Below are 20,624 nucleotides of genomic sequence, written 5' to 3'. Positions count from 1 at the left end.
ACCGCCCAGGCCTAGTATATATATCAGGCATGGCAGATGGATGGAGAATGATTGTTGAACTAATTCACAGAGTGCAAAGAAAGAAAGAAAGAAAGAAAGACAGACAGACAGAAAGACAGAAAGAAAGAAAACAGAACAAAACAATATTTCAAATAATGAACAATTTTAACCATCATAAAATTAACAGTATTTTAGTGGAAGACCAACAGGGTCATCGGATCAAACCTCCTTCTGGGAGCAGACAACCCCCTGTTGTAGCAGCTCCACTACCTGCCAGTCTGTTTCTGGGCACAATTCAAAGTGCTGGTTATGACCTTTAAAGTCCTAGACAGTTCAGGCCAAGGCCATTTGGCTGACTGCATCCCCTTGTAGGAACCTGCCCTGAGATCTTCAGGAGAGGCCTTTCTCTTGGTCTCACCCCCCATCTCAAGCACGATTGGTGGGAATGGGAGTGGCTGCCCCTCAACTCTGGAACTCCCCACCAAGGAAAGCCAGAATGGTCTTCTCTTGCTGTCCTTCCAGCAGTAGCTTAAAACATTGTTATTTAGACAAGCTTTTAAAGATTAAGGCTTTTAAGATCAATTCAGGGGGTGCTGTGGTTTTAACTGGATTTCACATTCGAACTTGTCAACATCTCCCTTCAACAGTGGTGCCCAGAAATGGTCTACCCAAGGCAGAATAGAGGGGTAGCATGACTTCCCTGGATCTAGACACCAGACTACTACTGGTGCTGGCCAAAATCCCATTGCCTTTTTTTGCCACCACATCACATTGTTAGCTCATGTTTAACTTGTTGTCTATGAGGACCCCAAGATCTTTTTCACATATACTGCTCTTGAGTCATGTGCCCCCCATTCTGTATCTTTGCATTTCATTTTTTCTGCCTAAATGGAGTATCTTGCACTTGTCACTGTTCAACTTCATTTTGTTAGTTTTGGCCCATCTCTCTAATCTGTCAAGATCATTTTGCATTCTGTCCTCTGGAGTACTGGCTATCCCTCCCAATTTGGTGTCGTCTGCAAACTTGATGATCATGCCTTCTAACCCTTCGTCTAAGTCATTAATAAAGATGTTGAACAGGACCAGGCCCAGGACAGAACTCTGCAGCACTTCGCTTGTCACTTCTTTCCAGGATGAAGAGGAAGCATTGGTGAGCACCCTCTGGGTTCGTCCATTTAACCAATTACTGATCCACCTCACCGTAGTTTTGCCTAGCCCACATTGGACTAGTTTGTTTGCCAGAAGGTCATGGGGGACCTTGTCGAAGGCCTTACTGAAATCCAGGTAGCCTCTCACTTTGCTTCACAGAACCCCAAGGGCTCAATGGAGCACAGTTTGAGAACCACTGGTCTAGGGCATAGAACAAGATACTCCTCTAGTATCTCCTTACAGCCTACTAGGCTTGGGCAGTTTCGTTCCTTAATTTCATAATTCGTTATTAATTCGTATTTAAATTAGCTTACAATCCAATATTGAGCCATGCAGGAACAGTGTGAGGAGTAAATTAGATTCGAAACAATTTTTTCAATTTATTTCGTAATTATTTCGAAATTATTTCGTAATTATTTCGTAATTATTTCGTAATTATTTTCGCATGTCTGGTGCAAGTTTTATAGTTGTTGTTTGTTTTATCTCACCAAGTCAACAACAGAGGGAGAGGGAAGCTTCAGAAGTTCCCCCTGTCCCATTTGGAGGTTTTTTTAGCATATTGCGCAATCGTGTCCGCCATTAACGAATCGATTCGTGATTATACGAAATTTCATAAATTTAGAAATTTTTAAAAGGAACATTTCGGAATTCTTTAAAAAAACAAAACGCAATGGACCCCTAAAAATGAAACGAGTTTAGAAACAAATTTTTCCGTTGTTACCCAGGCCTACTGCCTACTAGGCCTGGGTAACAACGCAAAAATTTGTTTCTAAAATTGATTTGTATTTGAGTTTTTTTTTGTTTCGATATTTAAAATAATTACAAAATTTTCCCTTAAAAAAGTTCGGTATTTACGAAATTTCGTAAATATTTACAAAACATTTTGTAAAGATGGCACCCTTTTTTTCAATATTTTTTCAATATTTTTTAATTTAATTATTAATTTAGTAGAATAGGGAGGAGAAATTATTATTAAGGAGGGAAGGCAGGCACTCACTCTGGCGGGCCCTCAAGCGCTGCCGCCGAGTCGGGCCTGGCTCCTCCGAAGCAATGCGAAATTGGGAGAAGGGCTCCCCAAAGGCCATCTAGCCCAGCCCTCCGCTAAGGAATTGGGAGAACGAAGCACAGCCCTCCGCTAAGGAATTGGGAGAACGAAGCACACCCACCGCAAAGATGAGGAAGGAGGGACGGGCCGCCTTCCCGCTGAGGGTCGCTCGCCCTCTCGCTCGCTTGCTCAGCCGGCGCCTTCCCCACCCTCTCCTCCTCCTCCTCCTCCTCCTCCTCCTCCTCTTTCAGGCTCTGCCTCTGACTGGCTAAGAGAGGAGAGAGAGGAGAGCTCCCAGCAAGCATCTAGCCAAGCCATCTTACGTATTTCCGAAATGGATGGAAATACAAATTTTTTTGGCGCATGCCGTTTCGATATTTAAAAACACTTCCGGGTTTAAAAATAAGTTTTGTAATCGTTTTATAATTGCTAAAATTAACGAATATTTAACGAATTACAAAATTAACGAACGAAACCGCCCAGGCCTACTGCCTACCTCTAGCATCTGCTATTTGAGTCAACTGCCTTATTCTGACTAATGTTGGAACCAGCCTTGGTAGTACCTGGGCATTTCTCACCTTCAGCTAATGGCTTTTCATCTTCTGAGCATCTTTGTACTGGGTGAAAAAAAAACTGCAGAGTTTTGGGACCTATTTGTGTTTGATCCTATATGAGGAGAGTGTATTGTTTTTTGGTGGTAAAGTCACTTTGCAATGCAATTCCTCTAACTGTATACCACATTGTCAGCTTTAAAGAAGCAGTGTAGACAGCAACTAAATAAAGGATGCAGATGAAATGAGTTCCTAATTAGAGGTTGCTGAAATATCACACGAAGCACCTTTGTCTAATTGCAGAGACAAGCCTTTACCTGCAGCCAGCTCTAGTAAACAGTTAATAGATCCTGTCTGGCCTAATGAGCTATCCACTCGAAGGCTGCATATAACAAAAGAAAATTATTGTATATTCTAATCATAATGTGATGTCTGTGGCTCAACTCTGGATCTGCCTTTTATATTCAGCTTATTGAGGTTGTAAGTCTAACACCTACAGTACAGTTATTTCCTAGTCTCATTATTTTACACTTTATAACCTGAACTCCATGATCTCATTATCTGCTAATAGCAGAGTCTTGCCAGATTATTCTGAATATATTTGCTGATTGTTCCCAACTTCCTTCTCGTAATTCTATCAAAGGCTTCTAAATCCTTTAGAGGCCACTCCCATACTATTATTATTATTATTATTATTATTATTATTATTATCTGTGTTGTATAACTCAAAGTTTGCAATGATATTATTTTCTGTGTTGCATAATTCAAATGGCACCAATAATTGTGCTTTTCCGTTTCCTCCAGTTTTCTAGCATGAGATGAGCAGAAGGTAGATAAAAATCTATAAGCAAATGTCCTCTGAATTAGAGGCACTTAACAGCTATGATAATAAGGCTTCCCTCAAACCATCAAAATGCTATTGCTGAAATGAGGAAAGCTAACCAAGAATGGATTTTTGGATGAAATGACTCCAGGTTCAATTCTGACAATGAAAACGAATTATTGATCCTTTATTTAACCTATATGTATGTCAAAAGCCACTGTTTTACACTGGATTGATAGTCTCAGGTTCTTGTTTGTTTTAAAAATAGCTCCTGGATGTCCAAAATCTACCCAGACTGTAGTAAGGCATGTTGTTGTTGATTTGTTCAGTTGCTTCCAACTCTTCATGACCTCCTGGACCAGCCCATGCCAAAGCTCCCTGTCAGCCATGGCCACCCCCAGCTTCTTCAAGGTCAAGCCAGTCACTTCAAGGATACCATCCATCCATCTTGCCCTTGGTCGGCCCCTCTTCCTTTTTCCTTCCATTTTCCCCAGCATCATTGTCTTCTCCAAGCTTTCTTGTCTTCTAATTATGTGGCCAAAGTACTTCATTTTTGCCTCTAATATCCTTCCCTCCAGTGAGCAGTCAGCTTTATTTCCTGGAGTATGAACTGGTTTGATCTTCTTGCAGTCCAAGGCACTCCCAGAATTTTTTTCCAGTACGACAGTTCAAAAGCATCTATCTTTCTTCACTCAGTCTTCCTTATGGTCCAGCTCTCACATCTATAGGTGACTATGGGGAATACCATTGCTTTAATTATGTGGCTCTTCGTTGCCAGTGTGATGTCTCTACTCTTCACTCTTTTATCAAGATTGGTCATTGCTCTTCTCCCAAGAAGTAAATGTCTTCTGATTTCCTGGCTGCAGTCTGCGTCTGAAGTAATCTTTATTATTTATTTATTTACTCGCTTACTGTATTTGTATACTGCCTTTCTCAGCCAATCGGCGACTCAAGGCGGTTTCCAACAAAACAATACACATAATATCATAAAACAAGTTAAAACATTAAAACAGTATAAAACAACAATAATAATAACAACATCATTAGCGTCTCCTTATTATCAAGCATTGTCCAGTTCAATGTATTGTCGAAGGCTTTCATGGCTGGAATCACTCAGTTCTTGTGGGGGGGTTTTTTGGGCTATATGGCCATGTTCTAGAGGCATTTCTCCTGACGTTTCGCCTGCATCTATGGCAAGCATCCTCTGAGGATGCTTGCCATAGATGCAGGCGAAACGTCAGGAGAAATGCCTCTAGAACATGGCCATATAGCCCGAAAAAACCCACAAGAACTGATTGTCCAGTTCCATCGTCAAGTCATTCAATTTCCTATGTCGTTTACTCTGCATTTGCATTTGTGACATAAAGTTGCATCAGTTCTGCACCCTGGGCCATCTCCAGTACTTAATAAGGTCTTTGCCTGGTATATTACTTATTCCTGGGACTCATGTGTTCTGATGGACTATCTTTGGTGGAACACACTGTTAGTTTATATTTTGCAATGTTTTTCAGGACTGGTTTTTGGGTACTCTTCCTATATAATGTATAATTTCTAGGCTCTTTGCACCTAGAAATATGAAGTCTGTCACTGCCTCCATATTTTCTCCCTCTATTTGCCAGTTATCATTTAGTCTGGTTGCCATAATCTTGGTGTGTGTGTGTGTCTATCTATCTGTCTGTCTGTCTGTCTGTCTGTCTGTCAGGTTTTACAATGTACAGAATTGTATATAAGGAAGTCATGTACAGTGTATATTCCTCTCCTTGTGCTGTGATGCTGTTTGCCGAAGGCTCTGTGTAATTTATTAAAGGAACCTGTCTGCTAAGACAAGATAAAACCATGTGCTGTGTTAAGTTTGTAGTGTCATCTAGATTGTGGAGAGTTCCAGAGTGACTGCAGTTTGTGGGAGCACTTGACTGAAAATACTGTGCAGGAAGAAGCTACTGGAAAGCGCTGAAGCTGTGCAACTGATCTGCTGCTGAATTGTGAGATAAAGTGCGACACTATCTACAACCCAAAGGGCATGTCAGAGGACAACTGAAGTTCAACAGAAAGCTGTTTTGCTGTGTGTACCACTTGATGCAGCTGCTTCACAGCCATCCTGGGTGCAACTTCCTCAAGACCCAGAAACCAAACTGTAAGTCTGTGGGAGCCTCATCAATATGGCCCTGGCATTCCATTCCCCAACCAACCAAAACCCCTTGCTGCATAAAGTATGGAACTAGTTTTGACTGTATGCATAGGACTGAGAAACAGTGAGTGAACAGGAAGTATTTGAGTTGGCAGATCATCATATACACTCTGAGGAAGCAGAGAGGTTTGGAGGAGGGGTGTGCTGCAAAATCAGGAAATACAGACCCTGCTGCAATGGTGTGGAAGCTTTTCCATCATTTTGAGGGAGAGATGAAATGCTGAGAGCATAGAGAGGCATTACCTATGTCCAGCCCGGCCAAACCAATGTTGGTATGCTTGAGCTGTGGAGCTGATTCCCAGCCACTGAAGAGGCACAAGGACACCCTGGTGTAGACAAAAAATATGTCTCAGAAGCAGCACTTTTTACGCGGGTTCAAGTTGCATTCTGTGGCTGTGTGGAAGGGCCATGAGTGAGTGTGTAGGAGATTGTGTTTAGTGGAGTAGAGTGAAGTGAAACACAGGGTGGGTCTACACAGACACTATAATCTACTTTGGAAGTGGATTACAACAAACCGGTTTCACTGTACAATGCCTACACAAGTACCTCAGGAACTGGTTTGATGCTGGGATGGTGGCCATAGTATCTGTTTATTGCAGACTGTAACCGAATCCAGGAATCAGAGTATCCACAATGGCCATCTCCCAAGACTGTTTTAGTTGTGTATTGCTGTATGATCAGGAGTTGGACTAGATGGATCTCACAGTCCCTTTCAGCTCTATGATTCTATAATTCTGGTTAGCCGAGCACTTGAAAGCAGTGTATTGTCAGTGTGCGATTCATGTATGATGTGTGTTTAAATGTAATTTTATGTGATAGGATTGTGATTGTAATAGAATTGTATTGCCAGGATGTAGTTTGACACAGAAAGGTTAAACAGCAAAGTAACAAGCTGTGAAAATGTGACCCTGAGTTCTTGCTCTGTGAAATATTAGGGAGTGCCAGAGATAAACTTCCTTCCAGCTGCAGTTTGTATTAGTTCCTATCTCTTTCAGTTTGTGTTCTTCACGTTTGTCCGCTGATGGTGTATGTTGTTTATTTTGAGCTGCTTAAATAAAGCTGGAAACCTGCTTTTACCGGAGACTCCAGAGTCCATTATTCTGAGCTTCTGCGATACTCTGCTACACGCCAACATGTATGTCTAATGGCAAGAATGTATTATGAATATTGGTGTGATATGTGAAAAACTCAATCTAAACACAGGGAATTTTATAGAAGAATAATGATGGAAGAACTCAATTTACATGGTGCTTGTGAATGGATACCAAACACAATGCATGAATTCCAAACACAGAAAAAATAAAGACGATATCAAAGCAAAAAAAGGGAACAGATGCTCTAAGCCTCCTCAATGTGTCCACTGGAGTTACAAAAGATTTTAATGCTCCGTTTCGAGCATTATTTAAGCATTGTTATTTCAGCAAACATGCCAGCCTGCGATAAGGTTTCAATGTGACACCACATCAAAATGCAGATTGCCACTGAACGCTTAAGAGTGGCTTCATAGAAGTAATAGTTTAGAGGATTTTAGAGGAATTTAAATTGCGACCCTCCCTTTTTTTAAAAAAAGAGATAGAAGGGGATTTGTAATATTCTTCTTTTAATCATATGATTTTTCCCAATGCAGAGGCAGTGATAATCCAGTGGAAGACTCAAAGAGCCATTAGGATGTTATATTGTAGTGCTTCATATAATTGGATGGTTTTCACTTAGGTAATGTTCATATCTTTTGAGCTATTCAATTATCACTTCTCTATTGCTGGATGTACAGTGTTCTTTATTTGCACCACTTGAAATGCAAGCACAATGTTGTGAGTTGTAAATGACAGAGAAACAATGGATTAAAAATGATCCACACCTTGCAAATCATGTTGTTTTATTAGTACAATGAAGTTAGCAGATATCATACTCAGTTCTTGTGGGTTTTTTCGGGCTATATGGCCATGTTCTAGAGGCATTTCTCCTCATACTGATATCATACTGCTGGGTCACTGTGGATCAGTGATTATTTCTTGTATTTATTTATTTACTTACTTTATTTATATACTGCTTTTCTCAGCCTTCAGGTGACCAAAGTGGTGAACAACATCGATACAAAACATCACGAGACAAGTATAGGGCAATTAAAAACAATTGTAACATAAATCATTAACATCAGTATAACAATCATTAGCGCCTCAACAGTAAAATCAGAATCCAGTCTCAGCATCCATTATTCCATTCCTATGTTCAATTACACTGTTTAATCAAATGCTTGTTCGAACAGCCAGGTCTTCACTTTCCTCCGGAACGCCATCAGGGAGGGGGCCAATCTGATATCTGCAGGCAGGGCATTCCACAGCCGAGGGGCCACCACTGAGAAGGCCCTGTCTCTCGTCACTGCCAAGCATGCCTGTGATGCAGGCAGGACAGAGAGCAGGGCCTCCCCAGAGGATTTTAGTGTCCTAGTCGGTTCATAGAAGGAGATGCGTTCGGAGAGGTAAGTAGGGCCAGAACCGTTTAGGGCTTAAAGGCTAATGCCAGCACTTTGAATTATACCACTTAATTGCCAAGCTACTAGAGGTGTGCATTTCGGGCAAACTCCATTCCATTTTCAGTGTCTGGTTTTTGGGTACCCCATTCCATTTTTTAAAAGAGACTGGGTTAATGGGTGTGCTCTGTCTGGTACACAAGTTCCACCTTATTATCTGGGAAGAACTTGGGCTTCTAAATAATATTTAGAGAGAAATCTGTTTGTAAAACTATGTTTTAGATAAGCATTTGAATGCAGTTGTCTGAAAGATTTTTTGTAAAAAAATAGTTATTTATTTATTTATTATTTACAGTATTTATATTCCGCCCTTCTCACCCTGCAGGGGACTCAGGGTGATTTACAATGTACACATATATGGCAAACATTCAATGCCAAAGACACACAACAGATATAGACAGACAGGCAGTCGCTATTTAACTTTTCTGTCCGCCAGGGGTGCTGTCGCTTTCATCATCCATCTGCAATACTAATGAAGTACTTCTGCATTCCCCGTATGCTTTGCTGGAGTCTTTTTTATGGCCTCATAAATTAGTTAAATTAGCCTCCCAACACATAGGTGGTACCTAATTTTCCTACTTGACAGAAGCAACTGTCTTTCGGGTTGCAAAGGTTGACAACAAGCTAAACAATTGGTCAGAAGCTCACTCTGACCTGGGCTGGCTTTGAACTCATGGCCTTTTTGTCAGAAGTGATCTTAATGCAGCTGACACTCAGCCATGTCTCCACTAATATATGAAGCCGAACTCTTTGACATGTGTCCCTCCAGGTGTTTGTGCTTCCAACTCCCAGAAGCCTTAGCCAGTTTGTATTGTCGAAGGCTTTCATGGCCGAAAACACTGGGTTGTTGTACAGTGTTCCATGCAGCTGTGGACAAGTCTACATAGGGACCACCAAACGCAGCAGCGCCCAAACACGGATCAAGGAACATGAAAGGCACTGCAGACTACTTCAATCAGAGAAATCAGCCATGGCAGAGCACCTGATGAACCAGCCTGGACACAGCATTTTATTTGAGAACACAGAAATGCTCGACCACACCAACAACCACCATGTCAGACTACACGGAGAAGCCATTGAAATCCACAAGCATGTGGACAATTTCAACAGTAGGAGGAAAACATGAAAATAAACAAAATCTGGCTACCAGTATTTAAAAACTCTAAAATTACAACAGCACAATAACAGAGAGGAAACAAACAAGGACATCTAATCACTAGGCCGGGGTAACAACGGAAAAATTTGTTTCTAAAATCGATTCTTTTAAAAAGTTCGATATTTACGAAATTTCGTAAATGTTAAAAAAATTACGAAACATTAACAAAACAAATATGAAACAATAACGAATTGATTCGTTAATGGCGGACGCGACCGCGCAATACGCTAAAAATCCTCCAAATGGGAACAGGGGGAACTTCTGAAGCTTCCCTCTCCCTCTGTTGTTGACTGTTGGTGTGATATTTATAATTTTTTTCACTAATTAAACAAAAAACAACTATAAAACTTGCCCCAGACATGCGGAAATAATAACGAAACAACCTCAAACCGATAACGAAACGAATACATAACGAATCCGAAGCATTTACGAAACGAATTTAAAAATTCGTTTCATTTTTAAGTTGCTCCAGAATGGTTCGTTATCGCTTCGTTATAAAAAATAACGAATTTTTAATGAATTACGAATTAACGAAACGAAACCGCCCAGCCCTACTAATCACCTCTCAACAAAACATTGCCCCAGGCACTGCCAGGCCATCAAATACTAATCAAGGTGGTCAGTTGAAACATTCACACCTAGCTCCATAAACCCTTTTTTCCTAGTTCCAACAGACCTCACTACCTCTGAGGATGCTTGTCATAGATGCAAGCAAAACGTCAGGAGAGAATGCCTCTAGACCATGGCCATATAGCCCGAAAAAACCTACCACAACCTTAGCCAGTTTATTCAATGATCAGGAATTGTGGGAGCTGAAGTATAAAAAGCTCCTTTAAAAAGAGGTAAGTACCCTAATTTGGTGTTATCATAACCAAATACAAAGGACTCAAGGATAAGTCAACCACCCAACAACTTGGACCTGAAGGAATCTCCTCCAATCTCACCTTTTTGGCCCCATAATTATGAAGATTTTCTAAACTTTGATTGAACTGAAATGAGCTTCTCAGCCATCTTTAGCCAGAATAGATGTTTGTCATGAGTGTATGATTCAGACTAGCAACAGCCTCCTTCATCCATCCTCCAGCAAGCGCACAAGGGCTGTAGAAGCAAAACCCACAGGCCTGAAGTTTAAGGATGTGTCTATTATATTATCTGGTGTGTTTCTGCCACTTGAAGTAGGAGAGACACTCAAGGCGGCATGTTGAATATACAGCTGGTGCTTCTTCGCTCTGCAGAGGGGCTCCTGATTTATTTATCATTTCAGCAAGCGCACAAAGCAGCTCCAAGGCAGCTTTTGGTCGTACTCCATGGAATGAGTTATTTTCTCAGGTCGTTCACCATAAGGGACACACTGCAGTGTTCCTTGGATGTTCCTTAGCAGCAAAAGGGAAGCATATAATATACAACACAAGAAAAACAGCTGTTTCATAGGAGACTACATGGTTTTCCTGTGCCATTTCACTTGATTTAGAGGGAAAACCTGCCAGGTCCAAACGACTCGAGTCTAAACAATGGGCATGTGGGCTGAACGTCAGGAATAAAGACCTTTGAATGCTCTCTGGATCTGGACAGGGCTAAGGTACATTCCTGCATGAGACAAAGGGCAGAATTTCTATGTAGAAGCTGACCAATCTGACAATGGAAACCAACCCTTGCAATGGAATATGATCCAGCTGTTGGGACTTAGCCTGTGTGTGAACCTGAGCGTGAATCTCTTGATTGTATTGCCTAATGCTGATGCCAATGTTGATGCTAATGTTGATGTTAATGTTGTTGGGCCAACTTTGGATAGTGAGGCTGAAGTGATCAATGAGGATGAGGTTCAAGATGGAGACACTTTGGGCAGTAAAAATCCTACAGGCTTTGATTTAGAGGCTTCAAGGGAAAAGCCAAGTTCTCATGAGAAAGTTTCTGTCAGACCAGAGGCGGCCCTAGGTAATTTTCAAAGGTAAGCAAACAGTATTTTGGCGCCCCCACCCAACCAATCATTGATATATATTTTCTGTTCGTCGTGGGAGGTCTGTGTGCCATATTTGGTTCAATTCCATCATTGGTGGAGTTCAGAATGCTCTTTATTGTAGGTGAAGTATACATCCCAGTAACTACACTTGCCGCACTTGCTCTCTTGCCTCGCCCGCTTTGGGTCTGGAGGCGTGCCTGAAGACCCCGGCATGTGCACCAAAAGTCACCTCTTCTCCTGACTTTCTCCTCAACCATTGGGACCAAGAGAGAGAGAGAGAGAGAGAGAGAGAGAGGTGGAGATGCCCACCTTTCCTGAAGGTAGGCGCAAAAACAAAGGAGGGAGCGGAGGTGGGAGATACTTCCAGCCAGAGGGGCTCTCTCTCTCTCTTGGTACCAATAGCGGAAGAGAAAATCAGGAGAAGAGGCAACTTTTGGTACGCACGCTGGGGTCTTCAGACATGCCTCCGGACCCGAAGCGGGCCAGATGTGGCGGCTCTGCCCCTTGGCCCACCCGCGGATTGGGGAGAGGAGAGGAGGCGGGTGGAGCACCAGGGGATTGGGAAAGGGAGCTGGTTATGGGGAAGGGATCGAACTCGGAGAACGATTGAGCACCGGCTCTGCTCAAGCACCTGGTGGCCGGGTGGAGCAGGAACAAGAGGCTAGGCTAGGGTAAAAGGCCTGGCCCCTTTGGGAAAAGGATTGCGCGGCAGAGAGGCAAGAAAGCTGAGGCTCCCCCCGGACTGCTAGGGCTGTTGTGAACTGAGGGGGCGCTCCTCAAGTGGTGATCGAGGGGCATTTACAGAGGCGCCTCTGCGCCCCTGGCAAAAAAAGTGTTCTGCGACCGCTTACTTCACGTAATGGACGAGCCACCCCTGTGTCAGACCGAGAGAAGAAAATTCACTCCCTTTTCCTCCTGGCCCAAGCTTGCAAGATAACTTGACTCCTGGTTGGGTCAATGATAACAGCCACAGCTTGGAGATAAGCCAGAACCGCTGGAGGCTCAGTGTTTACGTAGGTCCAAGAGAATCCGACAACTGAAACCAAAGATTAGAGTTAGCTGGAATCAGTTTTTGGGATTTAAGAGTGACCGTGAGCGGGATTTCCTTTGACCAAGCATTGTTTAGAATGAAGTACAAACCTCCTGGGTTTTCCAGTTTCCAGTGGTCTGGTCTTTCAGGAAATTTCTGGCTTCAAGTCAGAATTAGCTGGAGCTAATCTGTTCATGGATTTCTATTGACAGTTGCTTGGATATGACTGCTTTGGATTTTCTGCAAGCTTTCTGGACATTGCTGTTTGCTGTTTCATTTTGGCTTTTTTCACCTTTGGACTTCAATCTATTTTATATTCATCATTCAATAAAAAGGACTGTATTTTTCCTAAACCAAGGTGTAGTGTATTAATGACAAGAGGGCCCTGTTTCCAGCTCTAGAGTGCAACACCAGCCAGTCGAGGATGGGGAAAGCAAGTACACATTATGTGGCTCCACCTTCCAGGTTAGGATAATTTAAAGTTATTTCCCCTGGAAGAGGAGAAAAGTGGCAAACCAGGGTTGCTTTGGCCACCAAGAACTGATAAGTAGGGACGTGCAATTCATCACAAACCCATCCCATTTTTGGTCCTGTTTTCACCACCCCCCATTCCGTTTACGGGAAATTCCTGAAATTAAGAGAGGGGAAATACCATTACATGATCATCTGGAAGTTCCATTTCCACTCTGGGAAGATCCAGCTCATTGGCGACAATGGAGGAACTGGCAAGATTTCTCTTTCCATCATTTTTATGGCTATTGGAATGAAAATTTTGGGGGGAAAGAGAGGGTAAGGCTGCTGAACTGGTGTAGGAGTACACACACACAGGGCCCTTCCACACAGCCCTATATCCCAGAATATCAAGGCAGAAAATCCCACAATATCGGCTTTGAACTGGCTTATCTGAGTCCACACTCAGATAATGTGGGATTCCCTGCCTTGATATTCAGAGATATAGGGCAGTGTGGAAGGGACCACACACAAGCCAGAAGGTAGGGTTGGGGAAATTCTCCCTATAAGGATTCAAGGAAGCCATGCTATTCCCTAAACCTATTCCACACTCAGTGAACTTAAGGCAAAAAAAACCCCCTAAAACATACACAGAAATCCCTTTTAAACTCAGAGCTCCCTGCCAAACACATGCCCGCCCACTCCTCCTTAGTAAATAAAATTTCTAGTAAAATAAAGGGACTATAAGAAAGGTATTAACTAAGAAAAAAATTGTAGAAGAAAAAGGTTGAAATTCTCAAAAAGTGATCCTTAAGCAAGAAGCAGCAACAGCACTGAGAGAGCACGGAGATAGCTAGCACACAATCTCTCTCTCTCTCAAACACCCGGATGCCACAAAAAATGGTGGAGCTCGCTCTGGTATATATAGACCAGCTTTGCAAAAAAAAAAAAAGAACAACATGTGATTTTCTGATTGGCTTTAGCAAAGCTAACGAGGAGAAGGAGAGGAAAAACCTGCACATGCGGCTGTTCTTCTCACATGATATCTGATTCAGCCCAATGAACTGCATTATTGCCAACAACCTTTGGCTGTGTCTCCCCCGCCCTGTCCTGTCCCGTCCCATGTTCGAGTTGTTGGATCACCTGAATCTCCTGAATATGGTGTCACACCCATGCACACCCCTAGTGATAATACTGTTGGGATGTATGTGAGAACCAATGATGTGATAAGGTAGATCTCCAGTTATCCCCCAGTGGTTAAAAAAAAAAACCTTGGTGAGACATCAGCACTATTTGACAGAGGCCCCTATATCACTGCCATATAATCCAGATTATCAAAACAGATAATCCACATTATCTACTTTGAAATGGATTATATGGGTCTACACTGACATATAATGCAGTTCAAAGCAGATAATCTGAATTTTATATGTTAGTGTAGAAGGGGCCAGAGATGGCTCAAGACTCTGTAAAACTATGTTGTCGATGATTATACCATTTTGACCCATAGCAGGGGTGTCAAACAGTGGAGTCCAACAGCATCATCATCATCATCATCATCATCATCATCATCATCATCATTGTGACGGCGCGAGTGGCGCCACCTATGTATAGAACTGTTAGTTGTAAGATTTAAACTGTTGTATCATGCTTAATCCTGCCCCTTTTTACCCTGCTTATGTATAGTTGTATGGATTGGTTGCTTGTAGCTGTCAATCAGTACTGTTTGGCTCCACCTCTTCCTGCAAGAGGGGAGAACTTCCTTTTTCTTCTTCATTCTGCCATCAGAGTTCATACCACATGGACGTGAGTAAGAGGCTTGATTCTAAAAGACCCTGATTTAAGTTACCTCTTAGCACCAGTTCTGAGGTTTTTTACCCCTGGGACTCATGCTTTATGTCCAGATCGTCCTGGACAATTATTGAGGAGACCCAGGCGCCTTCAAGCCGGTTCTTTTGGCACCAAAAGAAGATCCTGAATCTTCAAAACATAGGCCATCTGAATTGGGGTTGTGGTTTGCTCTGGCATTCACAGCCATTGAGGAAAGAGGAAACTTGGTGAGGCTTCTCAGCTTCAAACCCCTTGGACCCAGGACTGATTGAGACTGTAATGTATGTTTTCCTTCACCCCTCTAAAGTTTTCCAGCTCATTGCTTTAAAGAAATGACTTTGTGATAAATAAAACTTATTTTGAGCTATTTACAGCGTTCTAGGTTTTTGGGAGTTCCAGTTTCCTATAGGAGGGCAGGAAGCAATCCCCGGGGGAAAAATGCCATGTCCATCCCTCCTTTAATGAGAATAATAGCCCCTAGGCGCGACGGCACAATCATCATCATCATCGGGTTGCTGTAAGTTTTTCATGCTGTATGGCCACGTTCCAGAAGCATTCTCTCCTGATGTTTTGCCTGCATCTATGGCAGGTCTGACCTCACAACCTCTGAGGATGCCTGCTATAGATGAAAGCAAAATTGTCAGGAGAGAATGCTTCTGGAACATGGCCATACAGCCCAAAAAACCTACAGCAACCCAGTGATCCTGGCCATGAAAGCCTTCAATAATACATTGAGTCATCATCATTATTATTTTGTTTATTTATATTCCACATTTTCTCTCCACAAAGAAGACCCCAAACAGCATTAATTCTATAGTATAAATGCATCCTTCATCTCTCAGACTGCTGCCTATGATGGAAGCAACATACCAATGGTTTCCTCATGCCCAGTTGGCTTGGGTTTGTAGCAGCATCAAGCTATGCTGAACCCAATCTAATAGGTGCAAAAGTTTCATGACAAGATGTTGAAATACATTTCTTGTGACATTCTGGGCTCCTGAACCAGGCAACTGCAGTGGGTTCTTCAAAAAGAAATATGAAAGAGCTCAGCACTCCCTAAGCTTCCACAGAGGCAGGAACCAGTCATTTCTGACTTGTGCCTTCCTTGTCAGTAAAGGAAAAACAGTTTGTCTTTATCTGGTATATCAGTTGCCATAGAGAGCTGACAGTACAAAGTGAACTGCAGCTGACAGCGTTAGCTGTGCAACTACAACTGCAGATGATCTTTAGCACCAATATGAGCATTTCCCCCTTTCAGAGAGAATTGGAAAGCCGATTGCAAGCAAGCTGGAGGAATACATCCCTCCTGCATCGTTTATCCAAGCAAGCCTGTTTCCATTCCATCTACCGTATCCTCTTTTGGCTTGTTTTTGCTGAGGTTTTAAATGTTGTTAAAATAATCCATTCTTTTGGAATGAAGAGAATTCTGTGGATATGTTGAGAGCAGATCCATGGGTGTTGAGCCCTATTTGCAGCTGTAACCAATAATGTTGTAACTTTCTGTTACAAGTTGGGTGAATACAGGGAACCTCGTGGATGTAGCATACTTGGATTTTAGTAAGGCCTTCAACAAGGTCCCCCATGACCTTCTGGTAAACAAACTAGTAAAATGTGGGTTAGGCAAAACTACGGTTAGGTAAATCTGTAATTGGTTAAGCTGACGAACCCAGAGGGTGATTCTCCCCAATGCTTCCTCTTCATCCTGGAAAGAAGTGAGGAGTGCTGCAGGGTTCTGTCCTGGTCTTGGTCCTGTTCAACATCTTTATTAATGATTAATTATGTGGTGGTCGTGTACCAAGGCCAAGATATATTGGAGAAAAATACAGAAGACACAACAGGAAATACTAAGTATAAGAATTCCATTTGATCCAGAAATATTCCTATTACGAATAACAGACCAAGAAATAGAGAAGAATACTGATAAAATCCTCTTTCTGTTAAATACAGCAGCGAGAATTTGTTATGCGAAATTATGGAAAAAAGAAGACATACCGGAAATTAGTGATTGGTTAGAAAAAGTGATAGATATCAAAAACATGGACAGGCTAACATATTTAATCACAAAAAGTAAAGGGACCCCAATAAAAGAGACCAACTGGACAAAGGTAACAAACTACCTAAAACAGAGAAATGGACACACAATAACATGAAGGGAAGAGAAAACAAGACTGAAGAAGGAGAGAAGAAAGAAAGAAGAGGAAAAACCACCAGAAAGATACTCAGGAAGTCAACAAAGGAGCTATAACAATCTGCTCTTATTTTTCTTTTTTCTTTTTTTTCTTTTTTTAAGCACTATTTTGTATTATTATTATTTATTTTTATTATTACTTGCCTTTCTTTCTGTATCTGATTACTTGCCTTTCAACTATCATCTCTTTTATATTTTATTTTATTTTATTTTACTCGGTTTTTGCACCACTTTTTGCACTATTGTTTCTCTGCACAAAATGGAAAAAATTCTGTCTTTCAATAAAGATAATAAAAAAAAACATCTTTATTAATGACTAGACATCCCCTGCCATGTGTTGCTGTGGCCCAGTCTGTGTATATGTGTTTTGTGTATGTGTATAGGTGTGTATTAGGCCTGTTTGATCAAGAAAAAATTTGTTTCTAAAATCGATTTGTAATTGGGGGTGTTTTTTTGTTTCGATATTTAAAATAATTACAAAACTTTCCCCCAAAAAAGTTTTGGTATTTACGAAATTTTGTAAATATTAACGAATTTTTAGAATATTTTTTGTATTTTTTAAGAATAATATTAAAATAATATTAAAAAAATATTTTAAAATGGAAATGCCCTCTTTGGCAGGAGCCTCCTCCCCGCCCCTCTGCTGCTCCGTGGCTAAAAATTCCCTTCCTTCCCGGGGCTGGGCTCCCAAGCCTGCTGCCGCTGAGGGCGAGGAGGAGGCTACTGGCGAAGGGGGCCTCAGCGGCGGCAGCTTCCTCCTCGCCCCTTTGCTCCTCCGTCCTCCTTCTTCCCCAAGCTGGGCGCCAGGCTTGGGAGCCCAGCCCCGGGGAGGAAGGAAACTTTTAGCCACGGAGCAGCAGAAGGGCGAGGGGGAAGCTGCCGCCGCTGAGGCCCTCTTCGCCAGCAGCCTCCTCCTCGCCCTTCTGCTGCTCCGTGGCTAAAAATTCCCTTCCTTCCCGGGGCTGGGCTCCCAAGCCTGGCGCCCAGCCTGGGGAAGAAGGAGCACGGAGCACCAAAGGGGCGAGGGGGAAGCTGCTGCCGCTGAGGGGGAAGCTCCTGCCAAAGAGGGCCTCAGCCTAAGGGCGAGCGCGCGCGGGCCGGCCAATCGGGAGCCGCGCTCGCGCCCAACAGGCAGGCGCGGGGCTTGGCTCACTGGGTGCGCGCTCGCGCCGCCCCTTCGCCCCTGCCCGCCCCATTTACGAAACGAGCGAAAGCTCGTTAAAACTGTGGGGGTTGCCGTTTCGATATTTAAAAACCCTTCCGGGTTTGAAAATATGTTTTGTTATCGTTTCGTATATGCAAAAATTAACGAATGTTTAACGAATTAACGAATTAACGAACGAAACCGCACAGGCCTAGTGTGTATATATATTTGTGTATATGTGTATATATGTGTGTTTGTGTATATGTGTGTGTGTGTGTGTGTGGTTTTGTACATGCATTGTAATGTAATTTTTTTAATTTTGGCTTTTCAAGTCCCTTCTGCTGTGCTTTTCAGTATTTTTATGAGTGATGGTCTGAGAGGTGTCCTGTGTCCAAATTTGGTTTCAATTCGCCCAGTAGTTTTTGAGTTATGTTAATCCCACAAACGAACATTACATTTTTATTTATATAGATTAGATCAAACCTGGACCGCGGGCCACTTCTGGCCCGCCAAGGGCACTTATCCGGCCCACGGAGGAGGAGCGCCGCCCCCCACACACAGTGCCCCTCCCTTGGCTGGCTCACGCTGTCCTTCAGGCCGATGGGCAGCATGAGCCAGCCAAGGGCAGCTGCTCCGCGTGGTCTACTCACGCGTAAAGCACCTCACGAGGTGCTTTACTCGCAAGTAGGCCGCACGGGGCTGCTCCTCCCTTGGTAGGCTCACGCTATCCGTCAGGCCCAATGGGCAGCGTGAGCCAGACAGGGGAGGCTGCCCCGGTGCTCCATGCAGTCATGCCGGCCACATGACCTTGGAGGTGTCTACGGACAACGCCAGTTCTTCAACTTAGAAATGCTGATGAGCACCACACCCCAGAGTCAGACACGACTGGACTTCATGTCAGAGGAAAACTAGGAAAATTGTGGAAGATCCAGGGTGGGAGAAAGAACTCTTGTCTGTTGGAGGTAGGTATGAATGTTTCAATTGGCCACCCTGATTACCATATCATAGCCTGACAGTTTTTAGGGAGAATCCTTTGTTGAGAGGTGATTAGCTGGCCCTGATTGTTTCTTGTCTGAAGTTCCCCTGTGTTTGAGTCTTGTTCTTTATTTACAGTTATAATTTTAGAGTTTTTAAAATACTGGTAACCAGATTTTGTTCAGATTAGAAATAGGAAGATTTCCCATTCTCTGCTCCTAGAATTACTGCCTAAAAGGGGCTAGAAAGAACCCCCTCTAAGGGCCCTTCCACACAGCAAAATAAGATATGTGCAATGAGCATAGGAATTTTTTATTGATTTTTTTTAAAAAAAACTATAGTCCAGCCCTCCAAAGGTCTGAGGGACAGTGATCTGCCCCTGGTTTAAAAAGTTTGAGGACCCCTGGGATAGATAAAGGGTTAGAAGACATGATCATCAAGTTTGCAGATGACACCAAATTGGGAGGGATAGCCAATACTCCAGAAGACAGGAGCAGAATTCAAAACAATCTTAAGAGATTAGAGAGATGATGGGCCAAAAGTAACAAAATGAAGTTCAACAGGGACAAATGCAAGATATTCCACTTAGGCAGAAAAAATGAAATGCAAAGATACAGAATGGGGGACTTCTGGATCAAGAGCACTACCTAGAGTTCTCATGGACAGGAAGATGAATATGAGCCAACAATGTGATGAGGCAGCTAAAAAAGCCAATGGGATTTTGGCCTGCATGAATAGGAATATAGTGTCTAGATCCAGGGAAGTCATGCTACCTCTATGCTATCACGGGGTGTCTGCGCCCTACACCACTGGAGAAATTACACTGCTTAGCCGGTATTGCACCACCTGACATCCGCCGGGAGGTAGCAGCCAATAGTGAAAGGACCAAGGCAGAGACATCTCCAGCTCATCCCCTGTTTGGGTATCAGCCAGCACGTCAACGACTTAAATCTAGAAATAGTTTCCTAAGATCTACAGAGACACTCGCTGGAACACCTCAGCAAGAGAGAGTCCAAAAGTGGCAGGCTCAAACCCAGAACCTCAATCCGTGGGTGATACCAAATGAGAGACTCCCCCCTGGGCACACAGAGGACTGGGCGACTTGGAAGGCACTGAACAGACTGCGCTCTGGCACCACGAGATGCAGAGCCAACCTTCAGAAATGGGGCTATAAAGTGGAATCCTCGACATGTGAGTGTGGAGAGGAGCAAACCACTGACCACCTGCTGCAATGCAACCTGAGCCCTGCCACATGCACAATGGAGAACCTTCTTGCAGCAACACCAGAGGCACTCCAAGTGGCCAGATACTGGTCAAAGGACATTTAATCAACTACCAAACTCACAAATTTTGTATTCTGTATTTTGTATTTTTGTACTTTGTCTGTTTGTTTGCTTTGTTCTGTTAGAAATGTAATATAATTGACTGGTTGCTGGTTGCTGATGTCTCGATAAATAAATAAAATGCTACCTCTGTAGTCTTCCTTGGTCAGACCACACCTGGAATCACACTGTGTCTAATTTTGGGCACCACAAATGAATGGAGATGTTGACAAGCTGGAATGTGTCCAGTAGGCCTGGGTAACAACGGAAAAATTTGTTTCTA

This window comes from Anolis sagrei, chromosome 8 (genome assembly GCF_037176765.1).
Source record: "Anolis sagrei isolate rAnoSag1 chromosome 8, rAnoSag1.mat, whole genome shotgun sequence".
In the NCBI taxonomy this organism is placed as follows: domain Eukaryota; kingdom Metazoa; phylum Chordata; class Lepidosauria; order Squamata; family Dactyloidae; genus Anolis; species Anolis sagrei.
The sequence above is the reverse complement of the archived record's forward strand: the minus strand, read 5'-3'. Positions refer to the sequence as shown.